This window comes from Nanorana parkeri, unplaced genomic scaffold (assembly GCF_000935625.1).
Source record: "Nanorana parkeri isolate BGI_ZX_2015 unplaced genomic scaffold, ASM93562v1 scaffold1100, whole genome shotgun sequence".
Classification (NCBI taxonomy): Eukaryota; Metazoa; Chordata; class Amphibia; order Anura; family Dicroglossidae; genus Nanorana; species Nanorana parkeri.
In genome coordinates this window covers 155,838-170,099 of record NW_017307368.1, presented here as the reverse complement: position 1 = coordinate 170,099, position 14,262 = coordinate 155,838, and the positions used below count along the sequence as shown (strand labels likewise).

Sequence of the window (14,262 nt, the reverse complement as noted above, 5' to 3'; positions counted from 1 at the left end):
TCAGAGATGTGCTTTCTGCTTTGTAACTTTATGCATCTACAGTATATCAAAGCATGCAATACATATTTTTGTGGCAGAGATAAGAGATCTAACCAATATTTTCATTGGGTTTTGTGTGTTAATGGACAGGGGGGTATTTGTTGTATTCATTTTACTTGTACACTTTTAAATGGGGGGCTGGATCAGGATATGGGGATCCCGACCTAGCCCCCTATGCACCACCGCAGAAACAGATAATTTATAACTGATCTATTGCTGGCTGTTATTGAGCTAGAGATCACTATTTTACTCATTTGTTGCTCCCGGGGGAGGCAGAGCAAGGCTGGGACAGCTCTGCCATTCTCAGAGATGAGCACAGGAGCTCAAAAGAAATACTAATCAAAGCACTGTGTTACATTGTGCTACAAAGCACTTTTGCAGAGAAACCATGGAAGCAAAGGGACAGATAGATTTAGCTCCTGGTCTTAAACCAGGACCCCGATGGTGGCAGACAACCTGCAGATCCAGCACAAACATCTACTGGGACCAGTTTAAAATAGGGCTGGGATGTATACTATTCTAATAAACCAATCGCATACCAATTCTCAAACTGAAAATATCTAGAAAAAATGCACAAGTAGAGGAAACCCAAATGTCCAAAATGATAACCAGTGCAGCTGAAAAATATATGCAAATCTCAACCTCTCTCTTCTTTGCCCCAACACCCCACTGGACAAGGAGGCTGTCAATCACAACAAAAGTAAAACAGAGAGGCTCAGGAGGAGGCTGGGCTTAGACTGACTTTTAAAGGAAAAGTCAAGATTTGCATAAAAGGTCAGGTGGCTGTATCTCTGGATCTGCTGATCATTTTGGTATCTGATTTTCATTGATGTTAACCTCTGTTTACACATTGTCAAGGTTTGTGACAGATTTAACTTTCCTGAGTGAAATATGTAGGTTGTCAATATTGTCTTCACTGACTAAAACAAGTATGCAGATCAGGAGTTCTGACTTCACTTGTTGCATGTCATTGACTGAGAATGTTGTGAACCCAAAAGATCAGTATGATGGCCAGAAAGCCTAGTCTGAGAACTGGGAGAGTTAAAATGTACACACCATAGCAGACAGTCTGCAGTTAGGACATCGGAAAACTTTCAGCGTTGATTGTTCCGAATTATCTTTTATAGGTTTGACACACACAGAGAGTTTTGCTGATAACACACAAGCAAAAGGCTGCCTGTGAACTATGCGAAACTAGAACATAATAGTGGGGCACTGAGCAAAAATAATATTTTTTGTTGCATCAATGCCCTGTTCAGTTTGTGTTTAAAAACATTATCTACAAATAGGGACAGGACCTCCCATCACATCTCCTGGGCCTCCTCTATTGTGCTGCCCCCTATAAACCCCTTTTGTAGCCTCACACTTATATAGTTTAAACTACATAACTAAAGGCCTTAGTCATCAATGCCTTGCTAAGAACGCATCTCTTATACAAGATATAAGATACGGTATCTAAATTGCCGCACAAATTTTCAGGGCAGGTCTGATGCCAGCTGGTTCTTGAGAAGCAATTCCAGTTCCTAGTATGAAAACACTGGCAACATTGAGACATATTCTATAACAATATTTTGCTCTGCGGAGATGTATATAAGGCAAGCAAAAATATTGAGGAAACACAGTGTGAGCAGGTGTTGTAGGCTAGGGCCTACATTTTCTTTACACAAATCCAGGCCAGAGTATGAAGCTGTAGCCTGTAAAAGCCCAGAGTAGAAATACAAACTGTATTCTTTACCGACGTTTACACGTGGCCTATAATTATGACTGAACTACAAGTTAAAGTCTAATCTGTCAAATAACAGATCTGCGTTTACACATTTACAAGCAAAGCAGACAGATGATTAAGCAATGCAGCACCTTTTCTTCTGGCTCACTGTCACTGCCCCTCCCAGAGTAACCTCTCTCATCGTCTGTCTCCCTCCCCACCCCCTCCTGTTTATGAAGTCTCAGGAAATACCACAGAACACATTCCGCTCTCCACCAGTGAAAGGAGACCATGTGACCTGCAAGGACCTGAATTTCTCACAGAGAGAAATATTTAATTTCAGGAGTCAGGCACATGGAGGCTGCCCCACCACCACCTCCTCCTCCTCCTCCTCCTCTCCCACTTCAAGGATCAGCAATTTTTTTCCTGGCTAACATACTGCGCTCGTTTCTTCCCTTGAATCAGAGGCTGAGTCTCATTGCATGTAGACTGGCTCCCAGCCCTAACAAGCCTTTCATGATCTGGCCAATTCACGTCACTGTTGCATTCTTCCGAGAAAAGCATTTCAGGTCAATGAGCTATCTATGTCCCCTTTCTCCTTCCCTGCTAAGACCAGACACACAGAGTGAGAATGATAATGACAGTCATTTAACTTGTTTTCAGTGTTAACAAGGTTAAAGTGACAAACACCTTGTTCAATTTGTATCTGTTGATAATCTTCACACGCTCACCCAAATCATATGTAGTTTCGATACTAGTACACTTTGTATACTCCGATGACATCAATTTAAAAATAAATATTTTCCTAGACATAAGATGGGGCCATACGAAAAGTGTAATTTTAAGTCAAAATGTGACTTATTTAATAATAATCATGGGTTAGACCAATGGTGATCTGCAGCACTTGTATTTTACTCATCAGACTACTTTTCTATTTTAAAATAAACAGTTCAATGCACTACACATGCAATTTACTTGTAGGTGACAGTGGTATTCAAATGGTATATGGCACAATGCAAAAGCATGAATGCCACCAGCATGGACATGTATTCATGGTTTTACCTGAGAAATGAATAAAGATGACCCTTTTATTCAAATGGTCCTGCTGGTGTACTTTGTGCTTTTATATACGATTGTAAATTCTATGTGGTTGGCTTGCCATGCATCACAATTTAAGCAGTGATTGCAGATGGGCAGTGGGTGAGCTGTCTCGTACTACATTCTGATTAAATGGCACAGTTGCATATCCTTTCTCTGAAAGTGCAGTATCATAACAGAAAAGTGTTAGCCCTCGTTCACACCTGAACGTTTTGTAGCGCGTTCTACGCTCGACGAACGCTCTACAAAACGCTCAAAAATATAAATCCCATTGTATTCAATGGTCTCGTTCCCACCTTGGCGTATTTCCTAACGCGCTACAAAATGGCCCACACCTGAAAAGGTACAGGTACTACTTTGGGCCGTTTTGTTGCGCGTTACCATTGGGATACAGCCAAGTAGCCTTCGGAAACGCGTGAATCGCAGTAAAAAACCACGCGACAGACGCGCATATGCAATACGCCTAGGTGTGAACGAGACCGAAAGGTGCCCATACACTGTACGATTATCGTTGCCGAACGGGCCGGTGTGCGCACGCGCACACTGCCCGTTTGCAGTGATTGGAAGCCCGCCCCTCACTGCGGTCATCTGAAGCCCTCAGCGGGGTGGGCTTTCAATGATCGCAAGTACGATCTGCCTGTCCAAGATGGGCAGATCATACGAGCTTTTAATTAGCTTACGACCATCGCAAGACAAAAGTCTTGCGATGGTCGTATGGGCACCTTTTCAGTTTGTGGATAAAATGCTTCATACATAAGATTATTCATCTGAAAAATTGGCTACAAATTTGGCAACCACTGTCATATTTATGGATAAAGTGTGGCAGAAGAAAACATCTATTTTTTAGCAGCTGCAACTTTCAACACTGTACTAGACAAAATAGTACTTGCCAGGTCTTCATTATTGTACAGTAGTAGCAAGTTGAAAAATTGTTGGTATGCAAAATCATCCAATAATTTGTAATCACGCCTCTTAGAAAGTCTCATATGATTAGATCCGCCCTGATCATCTTAATTGCCATGGCCTTTTGGCATCGCAGTGAGCCACTAAATTAGAACTGTACAATATCCTGCTCTATTTGAAAATATTGGGACATACAAGCCAATCCAAAGGTCTACTTTACACTTTTGCTTTTTATGTAATATTTAAAAGAACAAAAATCTGATTCTAATCAGCTCTGGAATGTTTTTGAAGGCAAACTAGCACAAAAGATGGAATCAAATAATGTTGTGGTGTTGTTACATATGCATTGTAGTATTAAACCCCTTCATTGTAGGGACAACAGTAAGTCATTTTGGTCTGCTGACCCTCAATCAGAACAAAACTTGGTGATACTAAAGGGGACTTGCATTCAAGTCCCCTTTAACAAAAATGTATCTTATTTATGCATCACTCAGCTGTAGATCCTCAAATCATCGCAGAATTGGTGCTAACACTGTTCTTCCTTTTGGAAGGTGGCTACTTTTGTTCCCCATGGTCCTTGTGTGTGTTGTAAAGTAGCCACCACTCCAAGCTCACTCCTGTGATGGACTACAATCTCAATACAAATTAGTGAACTAAACATGAGATTGTAGAGGTGTCTACTTTACAACACACAGAAGGATCATGGGGAACAGAAGTAGCCACCCTCCAGGAAGCACAGTGTAAGCACAAATTCAGAGAGGATTTGAGGATCTACAGCCGAGTGATATGAGATACATTTTTATTATTATACAAGGAGGTACTTGAATGCATTTTTAAATTTCACTCCTGAGTTTAGTGTCACTTTATAATACTTTGCCTGGGCAAAAATGTACCACCTGGATTTTGGGCAGTGTTATGATCTGGGGTTGCTTCCATTGGTCAGGTCTAGATTCATCAACAATATGTCCCCAAAAATGAGGTCAACTGCCTGCCTGAATATACTGAATGACCATTTTTTTCCATCAATTGATTTTTTTTCTTCCCTGGTGGCACAAGCATATTCCAATATGACAATGCCAGGATTCATTGGGTCACATTTTAAAAATGGGTGGTTCAGGGAGCATGAGACATCATTTTCACACATGGATTGGATACCACAGAATCCAGACCTTAACTCCTTTGAGAATCTTTGGGATGTGGAGAGGTCCAAACGAAATATTAGAATATGTGCCTTTTTGGTCAGGCAGTTGTATGAATGTGGAAAATTGGAACAGTCATGACTGCAACCTCCATAACCTTGTTCCTAGGTCACTATTCCAATGTAAAAATCAATGTTTCTGTTTTTTTGTTTTTAAGTTTAGTCAATTCTGTTATTAGCGCATGTTTCACTATCAAATGCCACTGTACAGTTCCTTAAAATGTTTCAAAGCGTCATACGTATAATAATAATTAATAATAAATATTATATGTATAATAAAGAGATTAAATGTCCAAGTGAGAGCATAGCCAGTTCACCCACATCCCCGCCAAAACATCCTAACGCATTACACTTTGAAACAAATATATACCAATGCTCAAAAGAAAACATAAATATGGGATTCCTGAATAAGCATTCTCCTTTGCTCAGGATTTAGTCCCTGTTCACACCTGGGCGTTTTGACGCTCAAAGCTAAGTGAGAGAAAACTCTCAACACAAGAAATCCCATTCATTTCTATGGCCCCTGTTCACACCTGAGAGTTTTGTTGCAAGCTGTAAAACGCCAAACGCTGGAAAAGGTACATGACCTTCTTTTGGCCAGATTACAGCACCTTTGGCTGCATAGAAAGCAATGGAAGCGCATTAAAACGTGCAACAAAAGCATTTTGCACATTTTGTACGCTTTTGTGCGTTTCCTCATTCACAGCAATGCATTAAGATCTGCTCAAGAAAACTGGCGTCCTTGCCTATGTGCATCTAACACACGTAAACAAGTGCAAATTGGGCACAAACGTGCAAACCATATGAGGGAAAAATGTGCATAAAAAACACGTTTACCCGCGGAAATGGTGAACCCTAAGCTGAATGGAGACTAAAATTGTATTTCTAATTTTGCAGCTAAATTGGAATAACACTTACTTTATATCTGTGACATGCATTCATTCACATAGCATAAAACTTTAATAATAATGTATTTAATATCTAGATAATGTGACTGCCAGACTACTTTTTCCTAGTATGACTTCCATACTACTATTTCCTTCAATACTTTTTTTCTCTCCAACCTGAATTTTCCACTGGAATGCAAGGGTGGGGGTGATGTTTAAAACATAATTAACTGTGTCTGTACTATGCTAGCCGATCTCATTATCATCTGTAAACTAAATTTGAACATTGACTGTCCGAATAAAGGGTTAAAAATCAAGAAGCAATGTATGGTAATAAAATGAAGCTCATAGTGTCCCTATTTTTTCCGTGGGGACAGAGTTTCCTGTCAATTTCAAATTATACAAAGAAGTTCCAATGGCTTGCCACATAGAGACATCTAAAAGGTGAGAATTATTTTTTTAATTAAAATTATGTTTTTTAGATATGCTGCGAGAACTGGAAACACGTAACAAAGTGTTTGTGTTTTTTTAAATTTGTCTGCAAAAGTGGAAATACACTTTAAAGTAAATCTAAACCCTTCACTATAATCTCTCACTCTAACATGTTAATTTCAAAGGTTGTTTTTATTATTTTTAAATCTGCAGCTTTTATTAAACCAATTCCAGAAGGTCATTCAGGCACTTCCTGTTATGGGGTTACAATTATATCCCTATCTGTCTTCAGCATTGTCATCCTGTCACTGGCACCACTGATGGAGACTACAGGGGATCATGCCAACACACAGGCATGGTCCACCATTGTCACTTGCAAATAATGCTCCACAGCAATTAATTTAAGGCAATGCAGGAGTGAGCACATGTAGACCGGAAATAGCTGAAAGAAGCTGGCGAAAATCAGCACTCTGAAATGGGATGCAACACATGGATTTAAAAAAAGTGAAAACATTTTAATTTAAAAAAAGGTTAGCTGGCATGACAGTGGTTTACTAAACAAAATGTCATACAGTTAAGGTTTAGATCTACTTTAAAGAAGCTTTAGATTTTCTTTTTCTAATGGGTTATTCTACTTACTGTACAGTGCCAATTGAACAACACTTACAGGTAAAACAGAAAAAAAGTGTCCACACAAATTAAACAATAACTTGCATACACTGAACATTTGCGTGATACAACCAGCCACCAGAAACTGAATGAATTGTAAAATATATTTTAATGTGGACAGTTTTCTGTTTATCAATATCTACTGTGAGGTACATTTCATTTAGCAAGCATGTTGTAGTGAAAGGACACTTACCTGCATACCCCAATGCACTTGTACCAACAGCTGTTAGCTTTCTTCTCTTGCTCACTGGCCTAAATCCATTATCCTAAAAACAATGAGAAAAATGACACATGATACATTGGACCAGCATCTTGTTTACAATTTAAGGTTCATGTACATTGTTGCTTACACACTCTTATACTAAAACTAATCTCCAGGTATACCTATTGACCACATTAGATAACACACATAAAAAATCATTGCATGCTCTGGCCATTAACATAGTCATTGCCTGCCCCAGCTTTATAACCGAAATACAACACAGTTAAAGATTTCATTACCTGCAAACTCGCAGAAGAGAGAAAATTAAAACCCAAATTAAATGGAGAAGGTCAACCATTATCCCTTCTACATTTGCCTACCTAGGTTCAGGGGTAGAATGCATGTGTTAGGGTTGTCTAACATTTTTACAGAATGTTGGGTCAACAGACAGATAAGGCAACAATGGGGATGTTTATAGGTGGTTTCCATCTACTCTGGCAGAATTAGCTATTCACCTGCAAGCAAAATGGTTTTCCCAACCAATCAGAACTCTTCCCGATACCACAGGTATTTTGCTCAGGGAATGAGGAGTCAGACATGTACTTGTTTGTGAGCAACTGTACAGAATACAAACAACATTTTGCTGTTCAACAACTAAACTCACTCAAAAGCGCCAAAAAATAAATGTCCTTCACGCATATATTATACCTTTTGCACCTCCCCCATGTGCCAACAGTCCAAAGAACAAAATGGAGAATACGCTAATGCATGAAAGAGTCTCCTCTCCTATTGGTAAACATTTGCATACTTAATCCCTTTCTATTCAATGCATTATGTTTCATGCTCCCACTGTAAGAAGTTGTAGAACAATAATAGAATTGCCAGTTGTGTCATGTTTACTGTGAACTGTTCTAAAGCCTAACAAGGTACAGGCCCTACTAACATGATCTGCAACCCTTTACTGCCTAATAATGGACAACTCTCTGAAGAACAGTGTATGGGTAGAAACCCATGTATTTACATTATTTACAAAGCAGGGTGCAGAAATCCTCTTCTAATATTGAGCTAAGCACAGTGAAGATACAAGTTTGGGATGATGAGTGTTCCTTCCGCCCCTTGCACTCTGTAGAAATGTCAGAGATTGATTTCCTAATAAAAAAAAAAATGTTCCCTACCACTTTTAAAACACGAAGGCAGCTTTATGTTCTCTTTGCAGAAAGTTGTGGAGGATGCATGTGAACAGTATAACATTTCCACAAAGCAGCTCTTCCCAAACAATGCGATGATTGTTATAGTTGAGGGGTGGAGGGAACACAAACCATGAATCTATACCTCAGCAGTGTGCTAGCAGTGGGAAGCTAGAGGAGTGCAGAGTATCTGCTGTGAGGAACTGCCAACACTCTTTACTGATGTTTTGTTTCTTAGCTCTGGAAGTTAACCCTTTGGCAAGCCTGCAGTTGAGGTCTCCGTTGCGATTCTGTCACGACTGGAGACAGTGAATGTACATTCTCCCAATGCTGTCTGTCAGAGATTAATTTCCATAGGATCGTGTCATCATTAATTACACTCCTCACCAATGTACAGTTCTTTCCCATGTGTTTCCCCTTCATGCCCCTGGATCATCAGAGCTTTGAACTCTGCGGCTACATTAATTGTGGCTGGATATTTTGAATAAGTTGTGCTGCAGTCACCAAATGAGCTAATCATCTGCCCATGAGCAGACTGCTAATGTTCTTCTAGAGTGCCAGGGACCAGCATATCGTCCAATGGTTAGTTTCGAGCCTGGTACCAAACTCATAATTTAGCATGCCTGAATAAAAGATACCATAAAACCTGAAAGTAACAAAATATGCAGAAAGAAAATGGTATATGATGATTAGAAAAAAAGGCTGACAAACCATGGAGACACAGATATCAAGAGTTATTTAACAGGGCAACAAACAATGCTCCAACTACAGTAAACCATAGCAGCTGATTATTAATCTTTCATGAATCTACAAATTATTTGGTTGTCATATACTACTATACATTACAAGTACTCTTTTAGCAGTACAAGAGGCAAAGTACTAAAACCACTCTACAGTATGAATGACATGCTGGTGCATTTACTTTGCACAACAGCAAATGCTTGTAGAACAGATGTCTTGTCACCCATATTGCATGACCGATCACCAGAAACCATGACTTTAGCATCAAAAAAGGTTTGTGTTCATCTGACCAACCAAATGTCTACCTTTCATGTTTTAGTTTGCTCTAGAATAAAAAAAAAAACCACAAATAAACTTAAAAGGTGATTGGTTTCCAGGAGCAATACAAATATTTTACATCATCAGACCCAAATATAATCACCCGCAGCAGTCACGGACATATAGGCCAGGCAAGGAGGAAACTTACAATTCGGCCAGTTTTGGCACCATACTAATTACCCATCTTGGTGTGATAGATCTACTTTAAGGACAATGTAACTAGATAAATTAAACAGATTAAGTAGATGAATGCTTGGCAGACAGCAGCTCATTTGTCATGCGCTGACACTGCTTGTCTACTGTAGTGCTATATTGCTATCCAACATAAAGAACACAAATATCGCAGCAACAAACAGGGAAGATAACTACAATGTTAAATGTGATGCACAGCAGCATGCCAACAGACTCATGCTTCACCTTGAGTCTCTTATAACAGATGAGGTTAGGTCAGTTTTCAGATGTCAATCACTAGAGGTTTTTTTATTAGCACATTTATACTGGAAAATAATTGCACAAGCCCTTGGACCACCGGCTCCAGCGCAGCCATTTCATGCAAACCAGTACTTTGTCCCCATATAGTTTTAAGTGAGACTGTACTGCAAATTAAAAGGTCTGTTGCTCTGTAGGCGTCGTAAGGTGACAAAGCTGAAAGTGAACCAGTTGAGAGGCTACGGACATTCAAGATGTAGACATTCTTATACTCACCTGATCCTCCAATCCGGTTGTAGTGTGTCCCTCAGCCTCCTAACATCGAATAGACTTGCATTAGACCTGGTGACATCACAGATTCTTAGACCGCTGGAGCCCAGGGGAGACGAGGCTATGGAGACCAGTCTAGCAGCCAGACGGCACCAAGGATCAGGTGAGTATATTTTCTTTATTTTTGTCCCTAGAGCAAAATCATTGTTAGAAAAGGTTGTAATACTTAACTGGCTGTGCTATGTGGCACGTGTGTGTACTAAGAGATTGGCTATACAGAATGATTAACCTTTTGGCAGTTAAAACAGGATTTTTGACTAGCCTTAAAATTCCTTTTTTTTGGAGTTTATTAGGGGACACAGGGTGAAGTAATTCTGGTACATTGGGTTTACGCTGCTTCCCTGAGGAGATTAGAAACTGGCAAACAAATCTGTAAGACAGCCCAATATAACCTCTCCCACTCCCATGCTGCTCCAGTTTTGTGAGCAAACCAATAGCAGAGGCAGAAAGTGTTGATATGCTGGAAAAACAGGGACATGCAGGTAGGCATCTTTGATGTCTACAGAGGCCAGAAAATGTCTCAGACAGAGGGAAGCAATGACTGACTTTAAAGATTCCATATGGAATTTTTGTAGCCGAAGAAAAGAACCTTTAGATCAAAAATGGGTCAAATGTCCCCATTTCGGGATCGTCCAGTCTCCTGCACAGTTTGAAATTCCCATCCACACAGCGGGGACACGGACGGAGCCCCTGTTCTGCCATCCCTCCCCTCGTTCACAACTATCCTCTCTCCCCTTGGACGAGCACCTTCGGGCAGACACCCCGGACATCTCGATCCTCCACCTTCGGGCAGCAAACCAGCCACAAATTGGGCAGACACCCCAGACATCCCGATCCTCCGTTTGGCCGCCCCCCTCTAGTCCCCGGAACTACAAGTCCCAAAAACTTTTTTCCTGTAATGTTCTGCCCAGATAGTTTTTTGATTGTTAAATTTACAGGTACTCCTCCTGTCTCTCAGGGCTGCATGCTAGTCAGGTATCCATAACCAATCATTTAAGTTGTTTATCTGAGAGCGCTGTTTGTGCTGTCTTTTTTCTTACTGTGCGTTTCATTACTGACCTCTGCACGGTGCGTTTCATTACTGACCTCTGCACGGTGCGTTTCATTACTGACCTCTGCACGGTGCGTTTAATTGCTGACCTCTGTACTGTGAGTCATACTGCTGACCTCTGTACTGTGCGTCATACTGCTGACCTCTGTACTTTGCATCTCACCACTGGCCTCTGTACTCTGCGTCATAATGCTGGTCTCTGTACTGTGCATCACACCGCTGGTCCCTGTACTCTGCGTCACACCGCTGACCTGACGGAGTTAAGGCCAGGGGTTAGGTGGGGCAACTTGTGGCGAGTAACTCTTAAGGCCTGGCTAGTAACTTAGGACTTAAAATTCTGAGCCCTGGCCTAGTGTATGATTAAGAAAACAGTTCACCTTTAAGTTTTAAAAGTTCTGTATTTAGTAATTTGCCTAGAGTTCAAATGTAAACTATATGAAAACTGACATACAATATGTCCATTATAATTGCATAGGTGTGAGTGGGTCCTTCACCTCTCACTGGACTAGCTCTCCTACACAATAACCAGCACAAAAGACTAGCAGGTTAATAGCAGCAGTGAATTCTAGAACAAAGCTATAAACACTGCATGATATGGCCTTCTCTAAAAATGCCACAAGCTTTTATTTCTTCTAAGTGGATTGCTGAAGTTATCTTTTCCTTTACATCCTCAAACCAGTTCAGGTATTCCCAAGTATACTGGATTTATATAACCAACAAAAGTACTGTAAGAAATGGTCCTACTTGCTCAGTGAATTGCACTCTGGAAGCTTTTGTTACAACTGGCAAAGAGTTTACTTTAAAAAAAAAAGAAAAGCCATGCTTTGATTTCTCGTCCTGCTGATAACTATACACTAACAAGGTTGTTTTTCTTTTCCTTCTCTTACGAAGACCTTCCACCAGCCTTAGGAGGTGGTAGGAAAGGGTGGGTGCAAGTGTGTACTAGATTCATAATCCACCTCCTCCCCTTCATGCTCTCCAAGATCTGTATGAATCACAGCACAACAGCTCATTATAACCACACAGCGTATGGTGCCAAGCACCAAGCAAGGGTCACTTTAACAAGACGTGGGACCAGTGGAAAAAAATTAAAAAAAACACTGTTCTGGATCCACCTCCTTTGTAAAACAAAATGTAATCTTTACAGTTCAGAGAAAATGCACTTTGCCAGGTTGTCTAACATTTTATATTGTAATATCTTTAATACAGATAATAAAAGGTCACACTGACGTCATGAAAAAAATAAGCTATTCTCTTTAAAGCAAGACTATACTTTCTAAACTCCCAAGGACTGAAATGATCGCTTCTTTATATCCTTACAATTCAGGTAAAAGTTCTCTTAGTGGCGTCCTGTCCACTATCATTACGAATGAAACAGGTACTTGGGTACATACAGATTAAAATTTAGCACACTGTTTGCTGTGTAAAAAACCCAAATAAGTGTGCTTGCTGTAAATGTTTTAGGTGTCAAGCTGTTTACAGGTTACTTCAAAACAGTATGAAAATGGAAACCTCTGTTGCTGGCAGCGAACCTTGGTGGGCTAGTTAACAGCCAAAATGACACATTGCCTTAAACGTGTTTGTAAACCCCAACAATGAACTCTTATATGTCCCTTTTGGTCTGTTAAATACCATTAAAAGCATGTTGTTTTATCAGTTAAAAGGGAAAAAGATACACATTGATTGAGTCAGAAATGTATAGCTGTCCTGTGTCCCGCACTATAGAGAAATAAATCCTTATGCTATGGAGGTTGGGAGAATGGTCAGGATTAGGAAAATGAGCAGTAGCTTAACAACACACAGTTAGGCAGGGCTGGCGCCAAGTCTTGCAATTTCAGTCTGCAAAAATGTATATGGTGTTACATCACAGGAGGAATTTAGGAGCCGAGTACATTTCTGGCAGATAACCAGTATTTTACTGTACAGGCATATTTAAATATAGGCAAGTATATACAGTATGCAACTGTATTAAATAGGGGGAAATGTGCATTTACAGCAAGGATGCACTGCATGTTTTCTTTTACTTATTTTGCCCCGACAAACTCTGAGGAATAGACCAGATTTCTACCACCCAGCAAACCTAATTTCAGAAGAAGGGTTCTATAAAAGTCAAGACTGGTCAAAAGCTGAAGTAGTATGTTTAAATATGAACAGAGTACCCAGTTTAGGTGCAAAAGGGGTGGGAAATGTGTTTCTAAGGTAAATGCAAGCGTTCAAAAACATCTATATGGCAAAATGGGCACAAGGGCTTATAGAGAAATACAAAGACTAATAATAATAATATACAGAATGCATACAATGATAACAAATCAGCCAAGGAAGCTTCCTAGCTGGTTACTAGGGGTTAGAGCACACTAAACATTAGCTGTGCACTGAAAAGCAACTGATATTTTTTTTAAAACCTCATTATACCTCATTAATGACAACTGTGTTTTGTAAGGGGACATGACATTTTCCCCAAGTGGAATAATGCACTGAACTACCCTCCTTAGTTGATGGACAACTGTAACTCAACACAAGTATAATTAGACAATACAAACTGTAAGAAGCATAAGCATTACAATGAAACCCTATTTATGCGCTAGGTCTGCAGCCCGCGGTCAAGCCTGATCTATATATTTTCCTTGCTCAATGAGATCACCCTGGTTAATGACAGCAATACATGAATCAGAAGCATGCAAGATCCTTGTTAGCTGGTCCTGCAGTAGTCTTATATTTTGTCTGCTCATTAGAAGTGCTTGTTGAGCTTTTCGCTCTTGGAAAGACACCAGAAGAATCAGCTAAAAATCGGCAACAGGCACCCTTAATGCGACGGGGTAAGGACAGAACAGGCCCAATAACAGACAAAGAGGGGAGATCAGCTACCAGCGACAGGGAGAAAGAGAATGCATTAAACACATTTTTTTCTTCTGTTTTTACAGATGGACATGGGTAACTACCGGGGCAACAGCTGCAAGACCAAAAATAAAAGTTTTAACATATCTCAGTGGGATTTAGAGAGCAGAGTAGTACAAAGGCTAGAAAGATTAAATGTAAACAAATCCCCAGGACCTGACCGGTTACATCCACGGGT

General features: G+C 40.1%; 1 protein-coding gene across 1 annotated transcript in view; it reads right to left on the bottom strand.

Moving 5' to 3' along the window:
• ZMIZ1 (zinc finger MIZ-type containing 1) overlaps positions 1-14,262 on the bottom strand; it is a 239,931-nt gene that overhangs the window by 132,571 nt on the left and 93,098 nt on the right. The window contains exon 3 of the mRNA XM_018567827.1: positions 7,125-7,197. The gene's annotated coding sequence lies outside the window, so the exon portion shown is untranslated. The remainder of the gene's footprint in view (positions 1-7,124; positions 7,198-14,262) is intronic.